Consider the following 19,781-nt stretch of genomic DNA (forward strand, 5'->3'; position numbering starts at 1 on the left):
TGGAACTCTCTCCAGGAGATTTCCCCCACTCCAAAGTCTCACACTGCCTGGTTCCAGCACAGCCCCTTCCTACGGTGACCCCTGCCTCCTTCTCTAGTGTCACCTCTGGTCCCTCACCCCTTCTCGTGTACCTTTGCACCATGAATACTTAGCATCAGGGGCTGGCTACATGGATGTTTTCAATTACAACTGAGAGGGGATGGGGATAACAGTGAACAAGATGAACAGTGTGAATAGTGGGGATATAGTCTACGGAATGTGCCATACATCCCCTAGAAAGCCAAAGATGGGAGACAGGACTTTTGTTTTCTCCCTCAGTTGGCTACAGTTCCCATGTACCTCTCAGAGCATGCTATCTTTGCTGTCAGTTGCTAACCACCTCATATTTCTCAAATAGTGCTGTGATCCTAGCTCTGGGGAAACAGACTGCGATGGTCTCCCTGAAAGACGGCATATTGGGTCAACACAAAGCTCCTTCCGAAGGGATTTTCTAAAGACAAATTTGACTCTGCAATTTTCAGGTTTTGTGCTGACTCTGGATCTCTTGCATGGCCAAGAGTCCCCTTCAATATCAGTACAGATCCACAGACTTTTCCAGGCTCCCCTGCATGTCCCTCCATCTGACAGTTCCTCCTCCTGTGTTCTTGTTCTTGGCTCACATTCAAGCTTCAGCCCACATTGACTCCCTGGAAGCTTCTCTGATCCTCTAAAGACTGCACTTAATTACCTACCCTTCTGTGCTAACAGAGCAGCCTTCCATGCCCGAGGATCTGTTAGGAGTGGTGAAGTGTTGACTTTTTATTTCTAACATTCCTTCTACAATACATTTATTGGTTGGCCTGCTTCCATAAAACAGATCTGGCATAAGTGGGTCTATTTGCCCTGAAATACAGTTTTTACAGACAAGGTAGGATGACTACTTACTTAATTACTTCTCTTTACCAATTTGCAAAAGAATATGTTGCTTTAATAACCACTTCAAATGGTGACAGGTACATTTTTGTTCCTAGTTTTCTTTTCTGAGTATCATTATGGACTCATGGCTTTCATAAGTCTCATGTATTTCAATCTGCTATGACCACTGTTTCTTTTAGGGCTCCAATCATCACAGTTTTGGGCAGCATGAACTCCTTCCAGCTGGTTCTTGTGTCCGTTTGACATACCCAGTTACTATTGGAAAGCTTCTTTGCTTTTGAACATGATAACATGTTTCAGGCTCAACTTGTACCTTCCCTAATCCAGTCCTAAAAGCAGCCAGTTCTCTAAGAAATCCTAACTTTACAGAGTGCTAGATGTGATTATACCTACTTTAGTGACATTGTTGCTAGGCCATTTCAATGGACTAAGATAGATAATATACTATTAATAAAACCATCCATTAATTTAACTATTTCCACTTCAATTTCAATGTTAGTTTTATAGTTAATTTTTGATCTTATAATTGAATCTTTTATTCTCTTTGACCGTCATTAGTAATTCCTCATTTGTTTTATTGTGTGACATAAAGAAAATAGTTTCAAAGTAACAATATGAACTTTATCACTAACATACAATGGTCAGATTTAGTTTAAATTACTTTGTAGTCCTTTTTGTCCATGGAACATATCCCACAAAGGATGTTCAATCAAAGTACTGTGGTCAAAGCGTCTTAGGGGAAAAAATGATCGTTTCTCTGTGTGGTTATGTTACTAAATTGATAGATGGTTAGGTTTATTTGTCTTGGTTTATTTTCAATTTTTAGAAAGGCTTTTAAAAATTAGCTTTACTTTTAATAGGCATGAACTTACACTAGTCAAAGGGCATAACGGCATAGGACGGCAAACACAGGAAGTTTTATGTCCATCTCTTTCCCTTCCACACATTCCCCAATACATTTCCTATGAAGTAACAATTTTTGTTAGTTTCTTGTTTATATTTCCTGTGTTCTTTTGTTGTTTTTGCAAATATAGGAAACATATTTTTATTTTCTTCTTTTAGGCAAAAACAAATATATCATAATTGGTCTACATTTAGTCCTGTTTTCACTTGGCAGTATACCCTGGTGAACTCTCCATGTTACTGCATAGAGATTTTCCTCATTCTTTAAGCCCACTCCATTGTGTGGATGTACCATGGCTTATCTAACCACACCTGATGGCTGGATACTTCAGTTGTTTTTGATGTTTTGACTTATAAATAATACTACAATTAATGACCTTCCACGTATGTTGCTTCATGCTTTATCAGGTGTTTCTGTAGGATAGATGTCTAGAAGTAGAATTAATGCATCAAAGAGTAAATGAATTATAACTCCGGTAGGTACTGCTGAAGCCCATGGGGTTTTATCTCTTCCCAATGTTGGCCCCCTAAACTGATTCGAAGTGCAAAAAATAAATGAATTTATTTTATAAAAGGTATTTTAAAAACAGGCATTTCAATATTTTTAAATACCAGGTTGCTTTAAAAAATTTAATCTACTGCTATTCCTCCTCCAAAAAATAAAACAAAAATGTAAACTCAGATATACTAAAATACCTCACACTCCTTTGTAATTACTGAAGTAATTAAACACAATATTAATGAGAGGCAACTGTGTTCCAGTGCTGTATTAGGTGCTAGGGATACAGGTGTGAGTTTGTCCTCATGGAGCTTAGAGTCCAGTTGAGTTGCTGAGATAGACATTATACACCCAGTGGCCCAATTACTAGTTTAACTGTAGTTGTGATAAGGCCTGTAAGAAGCAGTGACGGGTGAGATAAACACATATAGCAGGAGGACACGTCCTTGCCTTGGGAGTGGGGAAAAGTTTTTCTGGGTGATGTTTGTGCTGAGACCTGAAAGCTAAGTGGTGATAAGTGAGAGAAGTCGTGAGGGGTGGAGGGAAGAGGCAAGAGAGTCATTCAGAAAGAGGAAACCAAATGCATAGATTCTGAGGTCAGGAAGGAGATTGTTGCAAGTAGCAAAAAGAAGGTCGACGTAGCTGGAGCACAGACAACCCGGGTGAGGGGTATGTGTTACTGCCCCAGAGACAGGCAAGAGGTAGTTTTTAAAGCAGTACCGGGGAGGCACCACATTTTCTGAATCTTTTCTTTTCCCCACAGTGCCTAGAACACAGCTGGGCACTGAGTTGAAAAGTACTAAGACATTTTTGAGTTAACTGGGGTGGATCATTTGAGCATCAATTTCTTGGGTTAAGATTTAGACTCTTTTTTTTCTTTTTTGCGGTACGCGGGCCTCTCACCGCCGCGGCCCCTCCTGCTGCGGAGCACAGGCTCCGGACGCGCAGGCTCAGCGGCCACGGCTCACTGGCCCAGCTGCTCCGCGGCCCGTGGGATCCTCCCGGACCGGGGCACGAACCCGCGTCCCCCGCATCGGCAGGCGGACCCCCAACTACTGCGCCACCAGGGAAGCCCAAGATTTAGACTCTTAAATGAGAATGGGATCATTAGGGGCCAGGGCTGTCCAGGACATTTTGTTCTTTAACACCATCCAAAGTCAGCAGACAAACACACATACAAAGAGACAAGCTTCCATTGGAATAGCACTGGAGCTGCAAGAGCTTCAGATGATCACCTGCTGTGATGTTCTATATAACACTTGTTCAGTTTTGTGAAGCCTCAGGAAGTTACGGTGGATCTGAATCACCACCGTGATCTTCCCAGGAATTGTCCCATTTCATCCTCACAACAGCTCCAGGAGGTAAATACCAAGCAGGTGAACTTTGTCTTTCTGTACCTTTAGCAAGATGGACTCTCCCCATTATTGGGGGTAATAAGTAGAATTACCACCTTCTTCTCCTTCCCCCAGGAGTAAACAAGTACATTTCTTAGGAAAGAAACCAAATCAAACAAATAAAAATACCCTTCAGGTTAAGGCGTGAAAGTTTGGTAACAATAAAGGGAGGATTATCTCTACCAGGAGATTTGTACTTTGATGATCTACTACCACCACTCCCATCCCTAGTGCTATGAGGTGAAGAAAAGGAACATTTACTGAATGCTTCCAGTATATATGTGGGACACCACGCTAAGCGTTTCTAATGGGCTAAATCATTTAATATTCACAGCCATCACAGAAAGTAGGAACTGTTGTTATTCCCATGGAGGGATAATGGAGCTTGGCCACAGCAAGGCAAAGTAATGCCAAGCACAGTCCTAATCACGTGCCCAACAATAACTTATTTAACACTTACAACAGCAACATGAGTTTAAGGACTATGGCTGTCTCTGTCTTACAGATGAGAGAATTGAGTCTCACAGTTAATAAGCTGCAGGGCTGGCCTTTGGACGCAGACCGTCTTAACCATGGTCTTGGCCTTCCCAGCACTAGTGCCCCAGACACTGGGCAGTGGAGAAGGGTTAAGTTTGCCTCTTTGTTTCAACACATGAGTGCCTGGAGTCTGGTCACCTTATTGCTGTAAGCTGAGTCTCCTCAGATAGGGCATCTGTGCTCCCTACCTGGCTGCTTTGTTCTGAGGATCAGTGTAGATAAAGTGAAAGTCTGCAGCATTTGGTTGAGTTTTTAAGAGGTCCTGAGCTGACTTCGGTCCTATCTTGGGCACTTAATATCTGTGTGACCTCATTCAAACATGTGGAACTCTCTGAACTCTACTTGTTACCAAGTCCAAGCTCATACTGCTTGCCACATGACAGGCCAATAAATCGAGAGACGAATTTTGCGGCAAGGAATAACAACTTTATTTCGAAAGCCAGAAGACCGAGAAGATGGTGGACTGGTGTCCCAAAGAACCATCTTACCTGAGTTAGAATTCAGGTTTCTTTTATACTAAAAGGGGAGGGGATGTGGCTGCTTGTTGCAGATTTCATGGTGCCAGAATCCCTCGTTCTTGCAGCTGTCCACATAGGTCTGGTCACTATGTTCCTATAAACCTCCAACAGGACAATTGTTATTCTCTGTTCTGCAACTTCTTCTCTCTATATGAATGGAAAAGTGTTATTACACCTTTAAAGGTCAGAGCCTTGAGAATGGGCTATCCCGTGTATTTCGGGCTATAGGCAACGTTCTTTTACAAAAGGTGCAGAGCCGGCATGACTAACCACAGGCAACAGAACACAGGGTTCAAGCTAAAGGAATAGATCCAATATGGAGTCAGGTTTGTTCTTCTCTGTTACGTTCTTCTTTCTTCTGATACCTCAGAGATGTCAGAAACACTCCATGAGATAATAGTTAATGGCTAACAACTACGCTTTGCTCTTTATGTGTTGTCATGTACTTTTCATGCCTATTTTATGAGATAGGTACTACTGTGATATCCATTTGACAGATGAGACTACTGAGGATGGAGAAATTTAAGCAACTTACTACGGCTCTCTCCTAATACATACCAGAGCCAGGATATGAATCCAGGCAGGGTCACCTCTCACCTGCCCCACAAACCCCAATATCTTTGAAACCAGACAATTTCAGGGTTGAAGCCAAGCTTTGCCACATACCAGACGTGTGTCAGAATAAGTTACTTAACCTCGCCGAGCCTCAGTTTGTACATCTGAGGCATGGTGGTCACTGGGAGGATTGATGGAGATCCTCTATGCAAATGCCTAAGCCGACCGCCTGGTGCGCAATCAGCTGGTAACAAATGTTAGTCCCCTTCCAGTCGGAATGTTGGTGAGATAAATTGCTCCCTGAAGGCTGACGCAGGGAGAACTGCCTACCTCACTCCACCAAATGAGACTTGGAGGAATTAAACTGGGCAGCTTTAATCGATCATCCTGTAATTTCCCCAACTGGATGCAGAATTGCCACACTATATTATAGAGTCATTACTTTCGTCACTCCACAGGGCCTGAGCAATGCATTGTTGTAATTTTGCTATTAAGATGGGGTTTGTCTAATTAAAATCAAGGAGTTCTGCAAACAGCCTGTGGTGTTTTAATTCCAGCAGGCCTTGTTTAATCAGAACAGTTGCCTGTGCGCCTACTGACTGTGTTTCTTTTGGATCAGATTATCCACTTAATGTGCCATAGGATTGCACATTGACTGAAGCTGACGGCAGACTCGTCAGGGAGCGTACGACAGTTTGCTGGGAGCTGAGTGGTTACTGTTTTCACAGCTAGTTATCTCAGCTTTTATTCTTGCTATTTAAATAAACCCTTAATAGGTCGGGGGCCATTGTTCTATCTTTTCCCCATTGATTTGAACATGTGTGAATTTCTTCACTCATTTGACATTGATGTATTAGGGCTTGCTATGAGCCAGGTATCATACTAGGTACTGTGTAATATGGTGATAGTGCTTAAGAGCTGGTTCTTGGTGTCTAGGGGTAAAAGATCCCAGGATGTGGGAGGTTAAGGATAATGCAATGAATCACAATGTTATTAGAAACTTGAAATTAAAAGTTGTTATGATTTATGGCTCAAAGGAAAGAGTCCTGGGAGGCTGAAGTTAGCCTGACCTGGGATGAAGTTCTTACCCCTCCATTTTCAAGCTGTGTGTCCTTGGGCAAGTCACAACTTTATTGAGCTTCAGATGGTAAGTGACTTTCCTAATATAACACTGTTAGTACCTGGCAAAGCCAGGATTTGAACCCTGGCAGCTGGCCCCAGAGGGCTTCATCCTAACCACTATGCTGTACTCTCCCTGCTGTATAATGAGAATGGAGTATATAAGGCCCCTAACGTTGGTCTGGTGTTTCAGATAAAAAAATTAGATCATTTGACTCTTTAGGAAAGCCATGGCAAATATTGTAATCTCCACTTGACAGATGTGGAAATAGAAGTTCAAAAATTTAACTGATTTGCCCAAAGTCACAAAGGTAATACACAACCGAGTGTGGCATGCATTTATTTTATTTTTGTTTTAGAAAATTGAAATATTTTACACATTATTTGATATATTGCATTTTCACCATATCATGAAGTAATTAAAAAACCAACAATTCATATAAGCTACATAATGTTGTATCTTATGGATATACCTTAAGTTTTAATCCACTTACCTATTGTTGGACTTTTTGGTCTTCACTTAACTGGGGAAATTACTACTATTGCTCTCATTAATATCCTTTTACATAAACCTAGATCTTTGGATTAATGATTGCTTCCTTAGAATAGATTAATTCTTAGAAGTGGAGTCACTGGGTCAAATGTTGTGGACTCTTGACTGCTATCAAACTTCTCTCGAAGATATAATAACTTAATGAGTATTTGTTGAGTGCTGAATGAAAGAGAAAGGCGTTTATCCCAACAGTGTATGAATCCCTTCCGTATCAGTCTGGGTGTGGTCAAGAAAATAGAATCATTCATTACAAGTTTGTTAGGAAAGAGAGTTTAATATAGGAATTAGGGCTTACGTGAATGTGGGATGAGTGGGTTGGTGAAGGTCTGGAAGCCTGCAGCCAGAGGTGGGAAAAACTATCACTAAGGACTTCAGCTTCAGCCCCACGTTCTGGAGCTGGTGGAGAAGTTGGAGCTTACAGAGAAGTCCGAGAAGTCACAACTGGTCACCATGACTGCAGAGGGGAAACTCATGAAAGGTCTAAAAATTCACCACCTCTGGCCACTAAGACCTCTGGCTTCTGCTTCACTTCTGCCTTCCAAATCTCCTGTGAGTTCTTCCCTTTGACTAACTCTAACGCTGAAACACACAGGGGGGGAGATTCTAGAAAACACAGTTCATACCTTAGAAGGGAGTAGTGAGGGTGCTGAGGTGAGAATTGACAATCCACAACACCTTCTCTTTATATACTCAGCAGAACTTGATGGAACCTTTTATGATTCTTTGCCAGTATTAAAAGGAAGAAGTGATTATCTTATTTTAATGTGCATTTTTAAATTATGACTTTTAAAATTGAAGTATGGTTGATTTACAATGTTACGTTAGTTTCAGGTATACAACATAGTCCTTCAATACTTTTATAGATTATGCTCTGTTTAAAGTTATTATAAAATATTGGCTATATTGTGCGGTACAACGTATGCTTGTAGCTTATTTATTTTATACATAGTGGTTTGTACCTTTAATGTCCAACCCTGTCTTGCCCCTCCCCCCAAACCTCTCCCCACTCATAACCACTAGTTTGTTCTCTATGTCTGTGAGTCTGTTTCTGTTTTGTTATATTCATATATAAACATATTCATTTGTTTTATTTTTTAGATTCTAAAGATAACATACAGTATTTGTATTTCTTTGTCTGACTTAGTTTGCTAAAAACCAAACAACCCGATTTAAAAAATGGGCAGAAAACTTACCTGAGTAGACATACAGATGGCGGCACGTGATAAGGTGCTTAACGTTGGTGGTCATCAGGGAAATGCAGACTGAAACACAGTGAGATACCCCCTCACACCTGTCAGAATGGCTATCATCAAAAAGACTGCCAATAGCAAATATTGGTGAGAATGTGGAGAAAAGGGAACCCTAGTACACTGTTGGTGGGAATGTAAATTGGTGCAGCTACTATGGAAAACAGTATGGAGGTTCCTCAAAAAAACTGAAAATGAAACTGCCATATGATCCAGCAATTCCACTCCTGAGTATATATTTGAAGAAAAAACCACTAATTTGGAAAGATGTATGCACCCAATGTTCATAGCAGATTATTTACAGTAGCCAAGATATGGAAGCAACCTAAGTGTCCATCAATAGAAGAATGGATAAAGAAGATATGATGTGAGTGTGTGTGTGTGTGTGTGTGTGTGTGTGTGTATGTACTGGAATATTACCCAGCCATAAAAAAGAATGAAAATTTTGCCTTTTGCAACAATATGGATGGACCTGGAAGGCACTATGCTTAGGGAAATTGTGACTTTGAAAAAATGTACTTCTTGGTCACCTATTGATTCAAATATTCCTGACCACCTAAGTATAAATCAGTCATGATTCAGGGCTTTGGGGAAACCCTGGTGAATAAGGCAGGCAAAGGTTCTGCTTTCATGAAGCTTATGTTCCAGGGCAGGGAGATTAGAAAAAAGGAACAAATAAAGGAATAAAACACTTTCAGACAGTAATATTATAGGGAAAAACTGTGGATGATTTTGAAATGGGCAAAAGAGATTACGGAATATCCTGTGAATGGATTTGGAGTTTCTAAAGATTATTTGATACTATGGCGGTGGTGGTGGGGGCTTTGTCTTTGAGTAGGCTATACAACTCTGTGGAGATAGAAGTTGTAGAAAACTGTTAGTCATGCAATTAATTCCTGCCCATAGAATTGCAAACTGTGTCAGGTGCAATGCAACTGATTTACCTCCTTGTCGATATTGAGCAGTTTTGTCAGTTTTACATCAGTTTGTAAATCCGTTTCAGCATTCCTTAGGTGAATATCAGTGCATGGCAGTTGGACTTCGCTGTTGAACTGGTTATAACATCTCACTCTGGTTACCTCATTAATTATTGAGTTAAAAAAACTTTGATATATGTTCATTTTTATATGTGTATGGGAGTCATGATTATATCTTCTATTCAAATGTATAATAGTTTGGAACATGCAAGTGAACAAGATAATTTCAGATAGTAATAAGTATCATTAAGAAAACAAGACAGGTATTGTTCTAGAGGGTGGGAAGATGCTGTTTTGGATTGGGTGTTGGGAAAGGCCTTGCTGAAGGGGTGGCATTGGAGCTGAGACTTGAGTGAATAAAGGAGGGCAGAGTGTTCCATGGCAGAAGGAACAGCTTGTGCAAATGTCCTGAGACATGGATTAGCTGTCATATTCAAGAAACCAATTGCAGTGACTAAGGAGGTGAATGGCAAGAGATGTGATTAAAAAGGCTAGTGGGGGCCAGATTATTTGGGGCCTTTTAGACTATGATGAGGAATTAGAATTTTACTCTAGGTGCCATGAGAAGCTGTGTGGTTTTACACAGTGATTTGTCATCTTCTGATTTGTATTAGAAATAGATTTGTATACCTTTTTCTACGAGAGTTCCATTCTCATTTTCTTCCTCAAATTATTATTAAACCTGACTTTTTTTTTTTTTTTTTTGCGGTACGCGGGCCTCCCACTGCCGCGGCCCCTCCCGTTGCGGAGCACAGGCTCCAGACGCGCAGGCCCAGCGGCCACGGCTCACGGGCCCAGCCACTCCGCGGCACGCCGGATCCTCCTGGACCGGGGCACGAACCTGCGCCCCCCTCATCGACAGGCGGACTCCCGACCACTGCGCCACCAGGGAAGCCCTAAACCTGACATTTTCATTAGCTTCTCAAGCCTTATCATGAGCAAAGAAATTTTTTGTTTTGATTGAAATTTGTCAACAAGTACAATCATGAAAGCAACACATAATTTTTGTGCAAAACAAGAACTGTAACAAGAGGAAATACAAAGATATGTAGCTTTAGAAATATGGAACGTAGCTTGTGTAGCGTTTTTAGTTCCTATTTTATCTTAGAGTCTTGGACACCTCAAACCAGGAAGGATAATTTTTAAGACGTCTTCTAAGCTGACCGATCTACTAACACTTAGTGATTTACTACGTTTCTCTGTGGCATCTGGTCATTGGGCAATAGCAGCTAATAGGTACTGCCTGCAAGAAGCAGGTGCCAGAGACACCTGAGGCTTTTGCCACAAACCCAGTTCATTTCAGGTCACACATCTGCTCTCCCTTCCTCTGAGAGACCCCCACTGGGAAGGCTCTTCCGGCCTGGCAGTCCCAGGGGTAGGTGGTAATCTTCTCCCCCCCACCTCAATAAGAAACACACCTGGGAAGAAATTAACCAGTGGAAAGAAAGCTTTTACAAAGAACACAAGAGGAAATTCAGTGGAGATGCCCGGAGGCCTCTATGCTAGGAAGCAGGAAATGGGCATTCCCCTGCCCCCCTTAGACTTGCTATGAAATAAAGGTCTGTTCTTGCTGTTTAAGTCAATGGAGTTAGATGAGAGCAGCCAATGCAAAAAGGACTGACAGCCTCTCAGTAGACTCTCTGGGGTCCAACTTTCTATTGATGAATACACTGTGGGAAATAGCTCCAGGGAACATGTCTCTGGATGATCTTTCTTTGTCTGTAGAGGCAAGACTCTCCATGTAAAGAGAGGACTTTAGCATTGAGGGAACTTGGGAGTCATTGAAACGTAATTGATAATGACAAGACCTTATGGTCAAGGACTGGACCATCATTATAAAAAGCTGTGACTTAACTGTTCTAACCTGAGCTTTGCCATGTAGTAGCTGTGTGATCGTGGGCAAGTTAACTAACATTTCTGAACCTTGATTTCCCTATTTGTAAAATGGTGACGATAATAGTGTCTGTGGCATAGAATTGATGTAATTTTAAGAAGAGAAAACCCATCTTCTGTGCTTAGTGCAATAACAGAAGAACACGGTCTGCATGTACCATAGGGAAAAGGAATGAAGTCCTCAGAAATTAGCAAGGTTTATGTAACCCCATCTAGGAGAGAGGAACCCAGAATAGAGCAGCAAGGACATTCTCTAGGCCATAGGGAGATGGGTTTTATTGTGGTGGGGGCGGAATGAATTCTTCAGTTAGGGACAAAAGAGAATGACAAATACCTTTCATCATTAAGCTCCTTTCTGGTTACTAATTTGGTATCCCAAGAATTTTCACACAGGTAAAAGTGAGCATCTGGAAAGCTGACTTTGGTACTCTGGTCACTGGACATATGTATTCCCCATCCTAAAGGGATTTATTGGCTGGAAGTAAACAAGGGGACATTATTCCCTTGAGCATATGGGTCATAGCCTCTCTTCAAGGTGTTCAAGGCCTAAAATTAAAATGGAGCCCGCCAAAGATACATGACTTTCTCATCACCCATGATCTTTACTTGAAAAATAATTAACTGGTTTCTCGAGACTTGGGACTTGAGTTGCTCAACTAGGGTGACCATATGTCCTGGTTTGTTGCAGGACAGTCCTGGTGTATGCATTTTATCCCAGAATAATTATTCACAGCACTACCTTTCATTCTGAAATCTATCTTGGTTTAGATGATTACTTATGTGGTCACCCTACCCTTATCACATGGGATTTGGCCCCAGCTTGGGGGAACTCATTCACTGTGTTTCTGGTTGTCAGTGTGAGGGGACAGATGTTCCTTTTTGTGATATTTCCCTTCTTTTTTTGTCAGTTGGGATTATACTGTATTTAAAACTTTGAAAATAATATCTGGTTGGGTAATGGCCATTCAATAAAGAGTGGTAAGTGTTATTATTGTTGTGGTGGTGGTTGTCATCATCTTGTGTGGGGATGAGGTTTCTGCTGGTGAAAGGGCCCACAGTGTGGTGGAACCATCAATTAACCAGAATGTTTTCCCTTTCTACAGGAGGAAAAAAAATTAATTCTGGATGCCCACCGAAAGCCAGGCTCTGTGCTTGATATTCTCTATGCATTTCAGTTCAATGGTGTTTTTAAATCTATGTTTCTAGACAAGGTTTTTTCTCCTCTTAGTTGCAGTTCTGGCTCCGACAATTATTAACTGGTCATTTCATGCAGATCGCTGACCCCTGTGAACCTCTATTTTCCCTCATTTGGAGGAGGTTGTTTCAAATGAGAGTTCACATCCAACTGAGGTGATCAGAGAGTGGGCTCAAAATACGACTGTCATTAAGAAAAGCTGTAATTGTATTGTTTCTCTTGTTGTCTGAAGAAAGAGTGTTTACAGAATAGGCTTGGAGATCCTGTCACTTAGCCACCACTGCCACTTCCAAGGTACTGCTTTATGACTGTGTGTAAGAGGGCTTCCCACACCAGCTCTGCCCATGAATCATAACCGGGGGAAGGGGCTTGACCACAGAGCCTGATAACAGCACTGCACTCTAGCATGTTGGATTCAGAAGCTGGGCGAGAGTGAGAAGTGGTTTTTCTGCTGGCTGCTCTGTTTTTTGCTCTGTTTTCTCTCCCAAACACATGACAGGATCTGGCAGAGGTAGTGGTCAGGGGAATATGATGGAGGAAGTAACCTTTTCTCTCATTGGGGGAGATTTGCTCCATTGAAACATGAAGTGCAACTTCACACGGCTGGGCCTTTGCTGGCTGGAAAGGGCAGTGTGTGAGCAAACAAAAGTGTTCTTATTTTTTTGTCAATGAAAACTCAGTAAACCGCAGGAAGAGATGGCAACACTTTTCCCACTCCATTCACGTGAAGGATAATGAACTCCATTGTAGAGCCAGCCTTTGGGCGTTATCTGATGCTGCTATTTCTGCTGGTCAGAATTTGCACGTCCCGCGTGACTCGGGCTCGCGCAGCCTCTTTCCCAGTGGGCGACTCTGCTTAGCATTCTGTGGGTTCTCAGCTCCGGCCTGGAGCGCCCACCACTCAAAACGAGCATGGCCATGTGGCCCCCCAGCCTCTGACATGGGAAATAGTTCCAGTGGGCATTTAGATTACAAGGGGCTTTTCTTATGTTTTTAAATATACACTGGCTTTTTGGCAAATGAAATTCACACACACACACACACACACACACACACACACACACACACACACACTCCTCAGTGATTAGAATTTCAAATGAATGAGAATTTATAAAAATAATTCTGGGGGGGCTTCCCTGGTGGCGCAGTGGTTGGGAGTCCACCTGTCGATGAGGGGGGCACGGGTTCGTGCCCCGGTCTGGGAGGATCCGGCGGGCCGCGGAGCGGCTGGGCCCGTGAGCCGTGGCCGCTGAGCCTGCGCGTCTGGAGCCTGTGCTCCGCGACGGGAGAGGCCACAGCAGTGAGAGGCCCGCGTACCGCAAAAAAAAAAAATAATAATAATTCTGGGCCTTTCCTGGTGGTGCAGTAGTTAAGAATCCGCCTGCCAATGCAGGGGACATGGGTTCGAACACTGACCTGGGAAGATTCCACATGCCGCGGAGCACCTAAGCCCATGTGCCACAACTACTGAGCCTGCGCTCTAGAGCCCGCAAGCCACAACTACTGAGCCCAAGTGCTGCAACTACTGAAGCCCATGCGCCTAGAGCCCGTGCTCCGCAACAAGAGAAGCCACCGCAATGAGAAGCCTGCGCACCACAACGAAGAGTAGCCCCCGCTCGTCTCAACTAGAGAAAATACCATGCACAGCAACAAAGACCCAAGCAGCCAAAAATAAAATAAATAAATTTAAAAAATAATAATTCTGTAAGGTGAAGGGAAGGTAGCAATGTTTAAGTACAGACCGTGCTACAGACCCCAGGTAGACAGTTCCCTAAAACTATCTTGTTAATTCCTCAGTGAACCCTTCAAGGTACGTATTATCATCCCTACTGTACTGGTGGGGAAACCAAGGTTCAGAGAGGTTAAGTTATTGGCCTAAGATGAACGCAAAGGAAAAAAGGGGTGGGTCTGGAAGATGATGCCAGTTGAAAGTCAATTACATGCCAAGTGCAGTGGTAGGCAAAGCTGTAGACAGTTCCTCACTGGTTTCTTACAACAACTTTATGAGGTAAGCATCATCCTCACTTACAGATGAAAAATGAGAGTTCCGAGAGGGTAGACAGTGTCTAGGGAGGCAGCCGGGATTGGAAACACGTGCTGCCGTGTGATTCCACTTTTAAGAGCCAGAGACTGTTCACAAGCCTATAATAGACTTATCTCAAGGATGTGATCAGAAAGGGAAGCCGGTTGGAGCTGACTTAGCACACGCTCCCCTACCTATGTCAAAAACTGTGTTCAATCGTTTCTTTACCCCCTTAGCAACCTTTGAAGACATACTGTGTACAAAGTGTCACAGAGGGCTCTGATGTTCAAAACAATGATTTTTAATGTGTGTGTAACAAAACAACATGCATATATGTTCACTATACTGAGACAGCAAAGTAATGCAGTTTTAAAAGAATTGGAATATGGTTGATTTGCAATATTACATTAGTTTTAGGTATACAGCATAGTGATTCAGTATTTTTATAGATTATACTCCATTAAAAGTGATTGCAAAAAATGGCTATAATTTCCTGTACTGTACAATACATTCTTGTTGCTTACTATTTTATTCATAGTAGTTTGTATCTCCTAATGCCATACCCCAATCTCGCCCCTTCCCATTTCTTGCTCCCCACTGGTAACCAGGAGGATATTTTCTATATCTGTGAGTCTGCTTCTTCTTTGCTATGTACGTTCATTTGTTTTATGTTTTAGATTCCACATATAAGTGATATCATACAGTATTTGTCTTTCTCTGTCTGACTTATTTCACTAAGCATAATATTCTCTAGGCCCATGAACATTGCTGCAAATGGCAGAATTTCACACTTTTTTATGGCTGAGTAATATTCCTTTGCATCTATGTATATATGTGTGTGCACACACATACACCACATTTGTCTGTTGATGGACACTTTGGTTGCTTCCATATCTTGGCTATTGTAAATAGTGCTGCTATGAACATTGGGGTGTATCTTTCTGAATTAGTGTTTTTATTTTTTTCCTGGATATATACCCAAGGAGTGGAATTGCTGGATAGTGGAAATACACTTGATAAGATCCTCCGTACTCATCAAGCACTTTAGTAATTGGTGGTTAAATCTTTGTACTTGGAAAATTTTCTTATCAGCAATAGGGTGTAACATTTAAAAAAAGAAGCTACCATCTATCCAATACCAACTTGGAGTCAGTACCATGCTGTATAGATTATCTGTAATTTTTACAATAAGCCTGAAGGTAGGTATTATCTCCCACATGTTCTAAGACAGGAACCTGAGACTGAGAGAGATTAAGCAACTTGAAATATCAAGTCTTCAGCTAGTAACGGTTGGAGGCAAGATTGTGAATTCATTTGTGTTTCAGAGTCGGTGAGCTTTCTGCTCCTGCAGTCTGCTGACGTGCACACAAATGCAGCTTACCCCTCAGAGCACATTTTGGAGCCTCCTGATTGGGCTTTGTTTAAAACCCATAAAACATTTTACGATAGTCTCAAACATGAGCCGCAGGATCCGGGAGCCTAATTATTAGTCAGCTAGGACTAGTGATCCTTATTTCATTTACAATTTTAAGATGGGACCCCCTTAAAGAATGCAACTATGTACCCTCTCCATTTATGATTTCCCTCCCTCTGTAAGAGCCTAGAGTGCCTCACATATGGTAGGTACTCAGGAAGTGTTTGTTGAGTGTAACGTGATTTTCGCTTAATTTTTTTTTAATTTTATTTTGGCTAAAAGAAGACCAGAAGCAGCCACCAAGAAAGGAGGAAGAGTCAAGACAGGAAGATGTGGCAATTTACTGGAAGGAAACAAAACGGGAAAACTATTAAAAGTAGACATACAATTTCAAAAGCATAAAATTTAGGTTATTCAAGGTTGGGCAAATAACCCCAGTCATGTCAGTAATCTTAGTGGAGTTCTTCGTAATCTTTTCCACTGTCCAGCATTCACAGAAAACATAATATTTGCTCAGCATACTGGATAAATAAAGGAGGTTGCTTACTGCAGAGCTGACCATCCTTGGGATCCGGCCAGTTCGCCCCGTCCATCCCCCAAGGACTAAGGGGATTACCACCTTGGCACAGCTGCCCTGTGGGCCCCAGCATATTGATTAGAAAGCACCATCTCAGAAAGTACCACAAAACTGAAAAATAAGGGGTGATGTCTTTGTCTTCTGCACCCCTAGCGTTTGACACTCAGTCACTCCTAAAAAATCTTTGTTGAGTCGAATAGAATGATGACTTTGCATTTTCCAGAAAAGACACTATTTAGCATGCTTTGTTCGGGAAGATGGGGCAATGCGTAATTATGTTAGAAATGTTTTGAAATGGAAGCCAAGGAAGCAACGTGGGGAATTTGCAAAGGCTCCCAGCTAGCCAGTGGCAAAGCTGGGAGAAGGCACATCTTCTTCTGCCACTGCTGCTGCTGCTTTTTTTTTTTTTTTTTTTTTCAGTTAAATGGTATGATATAGTTCTTCTGCTTGGGAGGGTCACACTGAGTGCCCAAAGCTGCCAGATGTTTCCAGCAGATAGACCACTGTGAACAGTGTACCATGCAGACACCCGGAGTTTATTTCTGTGTGCTAAGTAAGAGGTAGAAAGAAGGGGCACAAGGAGTATTGCATGCTGCATGGTCTGGATTCTATTTTAGATTTGTAGTGATACAGTGCTGTTTTGTGATCATTTGTGTTCTTTTTTAATCTAGAAACTTTCAAATAGATATTTAGATATTTCCAATGTCAAAATTAGAGGAGACGTGTGTGCTTGTGTGTGCGGTTTCTTTGCTGGGGAGTGGGAAACCATTGCAAGGTGATGATAGCAGCCGTTACGATTTGACTAGTCTGGCATGAATTTTTCCCAAAGATATGCAACACTGATCATCCGAAGACTACTTGCTTACCAGAAAAAATAAAAGGCAAAAAAAGGAAAGAAGAGAGTGATCTTGAAGGGAAGGGAAAGGCTGAAGCAAGTCTGCAAGGGTTTTTTTTTTTTATGGCTCAAATTTCCTTCTGCAAGAGGTACCTTGTTGAAAGTGATACAGAAGGGCTGAGGTTCTTTTTTCTTTCTCTTTTTTTTTTTAAACCATGCTCTTGGGAAGTTGCAAAAGCTGAACAGAAAGTATGAAATCTGGAAGTTTAAAAAAGGCACAAACCTCTCCAAAATGGCCAAAAAATGACTGATACTAAGAAGCAGAGGATATTGGCTCACTTGTCACTGTCCCAAATCTCACTCATTTAGTTTACTATTTTTTTTCCTATTAACTTAAGAATTAAGAAAGCTTACCAATTATTGTCCCAGGGACTTTCTCATAAATTCTCCTTCTGTATGATGAGAATCATTCCTGTAATTTATCATTAATAGCAAAGTTCCAGAAGTACCACCTTCTGGAAAGAGCAAGTCGGTTGTATCATTTGATGCACAGGAGGTTCTGGCGGATGTAAATAAGGAACGTTGGAGGGAAGTTCACTCTGGGGATGCCCGTGGAAGCTGTTGCACTTCATCCAGGTCTGATGTGATGAGCAAAGTCACCTGAGGTTACCTCAGTGTCTTTTCTGGAATGGCCTTCGTTGGAGGATCTGAGCGGACACAGCACTGATTTAGATCTGGAGTCAACTGCTGACTCTGCCATTTAATGAACTGTATGACCTTGGACATCGCTTCAACGCTGTGAGCCTCCGAATTTCTCAACTGTAAAACGGGGATGCATAACCTCCAGCTACCTCACTGGGTTGTTGTGAAAATTAAATGAGGAAATATAGGCAAAGTATTTGGCATGTAGTAGATGCTGTTATAGCCCTTCTTCTGCCATCTTTTGATAGACCCAGTGGCTATGTGGAGGTTGATAGGTGTTTAAACCAAGAATACACAAACACCTATTGTGATCAAGATACGCACGTTGGACTCAGTCCAGGACTCAAGGGGATGGGGGAATGTAGGGGACTCACATTTGTGCATCATCTGTTGGTGTCAGGCTCTGTGCTACATCATCTCACATAGGTCGTATTTAATTCTTGCAGTAACCTCTGAGCGGTAGTTATCACACACATACTCATCCCCTGTTATGGATTAGGAAACAGGCTCAGGGAGTTTCTTACTTTCTTACGGTCATGCAGCTAAGCAAGTGGCAGGCTTGGGAAAGGAATTCAACTTTCCCTGTAGCTTATTGCGCAACTGACCAAGTTCATAATCTCAGACATGTATTTTAGGAAGTTCCCTACAGATGGACCATATCGAATCGCTTTCATTCTTAACAATGGCTGGATCATAGGTTTTCTGATATGCTGATTAACTGTGACCCCGCTTGTAGCTCTCTTCTGCCTGAGGACCGTGTTTGTCGCCCCCCAGCCTTTCTGATGTCAGCAGTAGAAAGCTGCATTTCGAGGCCTTTGACCTGAGTGCGGGGGGGGCGGGGGGAGACAGAGATCTTGAACAGGCTTTCAAGTGAAAGTGTCCAGATTTGGCCAAGTTCTTTTTCAAGTTTTCCAAGCCTTACCTCACTTCCCCACCTCTGTGCCTTTGTGTGAGCTGTTTCCTCGATTTCACAAAATCTTACTCATCACCCTTCTACATCCTCCTTGACTGTCTTTTCCTATGTCAAGGCCTTTGTTACTCACAGGTAGAATGAAGCATTCCCTTCTTTTTCATATGTCTTAGCAGTTATTACAATGCAGTGCATATAATTGGTTTCCCACCTTGCTCCACTAGGCTGGGAGCTTCTTGAGGGTATGGATTTCTTATTTCTCTTTGTATCTACTAGCCACTGCCTGGCATGTGTGAAATTGGTGTATTAATACTAGTAGTCAGTGAGTCAAAAGAGGCTAGCACTGACCTCTGAATTACTGTGATGTATCTGAGAGCAGTGTTATCCTCTTAAGAGGCTAATCATTTATGCCAACTTTCCAGGCCTTTGCTTGGCCTCAGCATCCTCATTTTTACTATTCTGTGGTCAGAATACCTCTAATCAACGACAATTTTGGTCCAAACTCTACCTTAACTGTTTATTTCTATCCTCTGCCTGGGACCCCTGGGAATTCTGATTTAATTGATTTGGGTACTTGCCTCCCAGAGCTAATTGTTTAAATATAACCAGCACAGTACAAGTCACTCAGACTGCAGCTCAGAGATCCCAGCATTTGAGGAAGAGATACACATGCGTGCAAAAGAGAGAAACCATTCATGAATGTTGGGGCCGGGGGAGGGGATAGCAGTTGAAAAGGATGCGAAAGCCACTTCCCTTTCTCCTGTGAGTAGAAACTCCAGTAGAAGTTATCAGAACCGTTCATCTCTGTGATCATTCATTTATCTGTTTGTTCATTCATTCGTCCTGTAGAGCCCCTCACTGGTCTTTCTCCTCTTCTGGCCCAGTCTGGAATTCAGCGGTCCCCAACCTTTTTGGCACCAGGGACCGTTTTTGTGGAAGACAATTTTTCCACGGACTGGGTGTGTGGGGAGATGGTTCAGGCGGTAATGCTAGCGGTGGGGAGCGGTGGGGAGCG

The sequence above is a fragment of the Monodon monoceros genome, unplaced genomic scaffold (assembly GCF_005190385.1).
Source record: "Monodon monoceros isolate NGI ecotype Baffin Bay Population unplaced genomic scaffold, NGI_Narwhal_1 Super_Scaffold_14, whole genome shotgun sequence".
Taxonomy (NCBI): Eukaryota; Metazoa; Chordata; class Mammalia; order Artiodactyla; family Monodontidae; genus Monodon; species Monodon monoceros.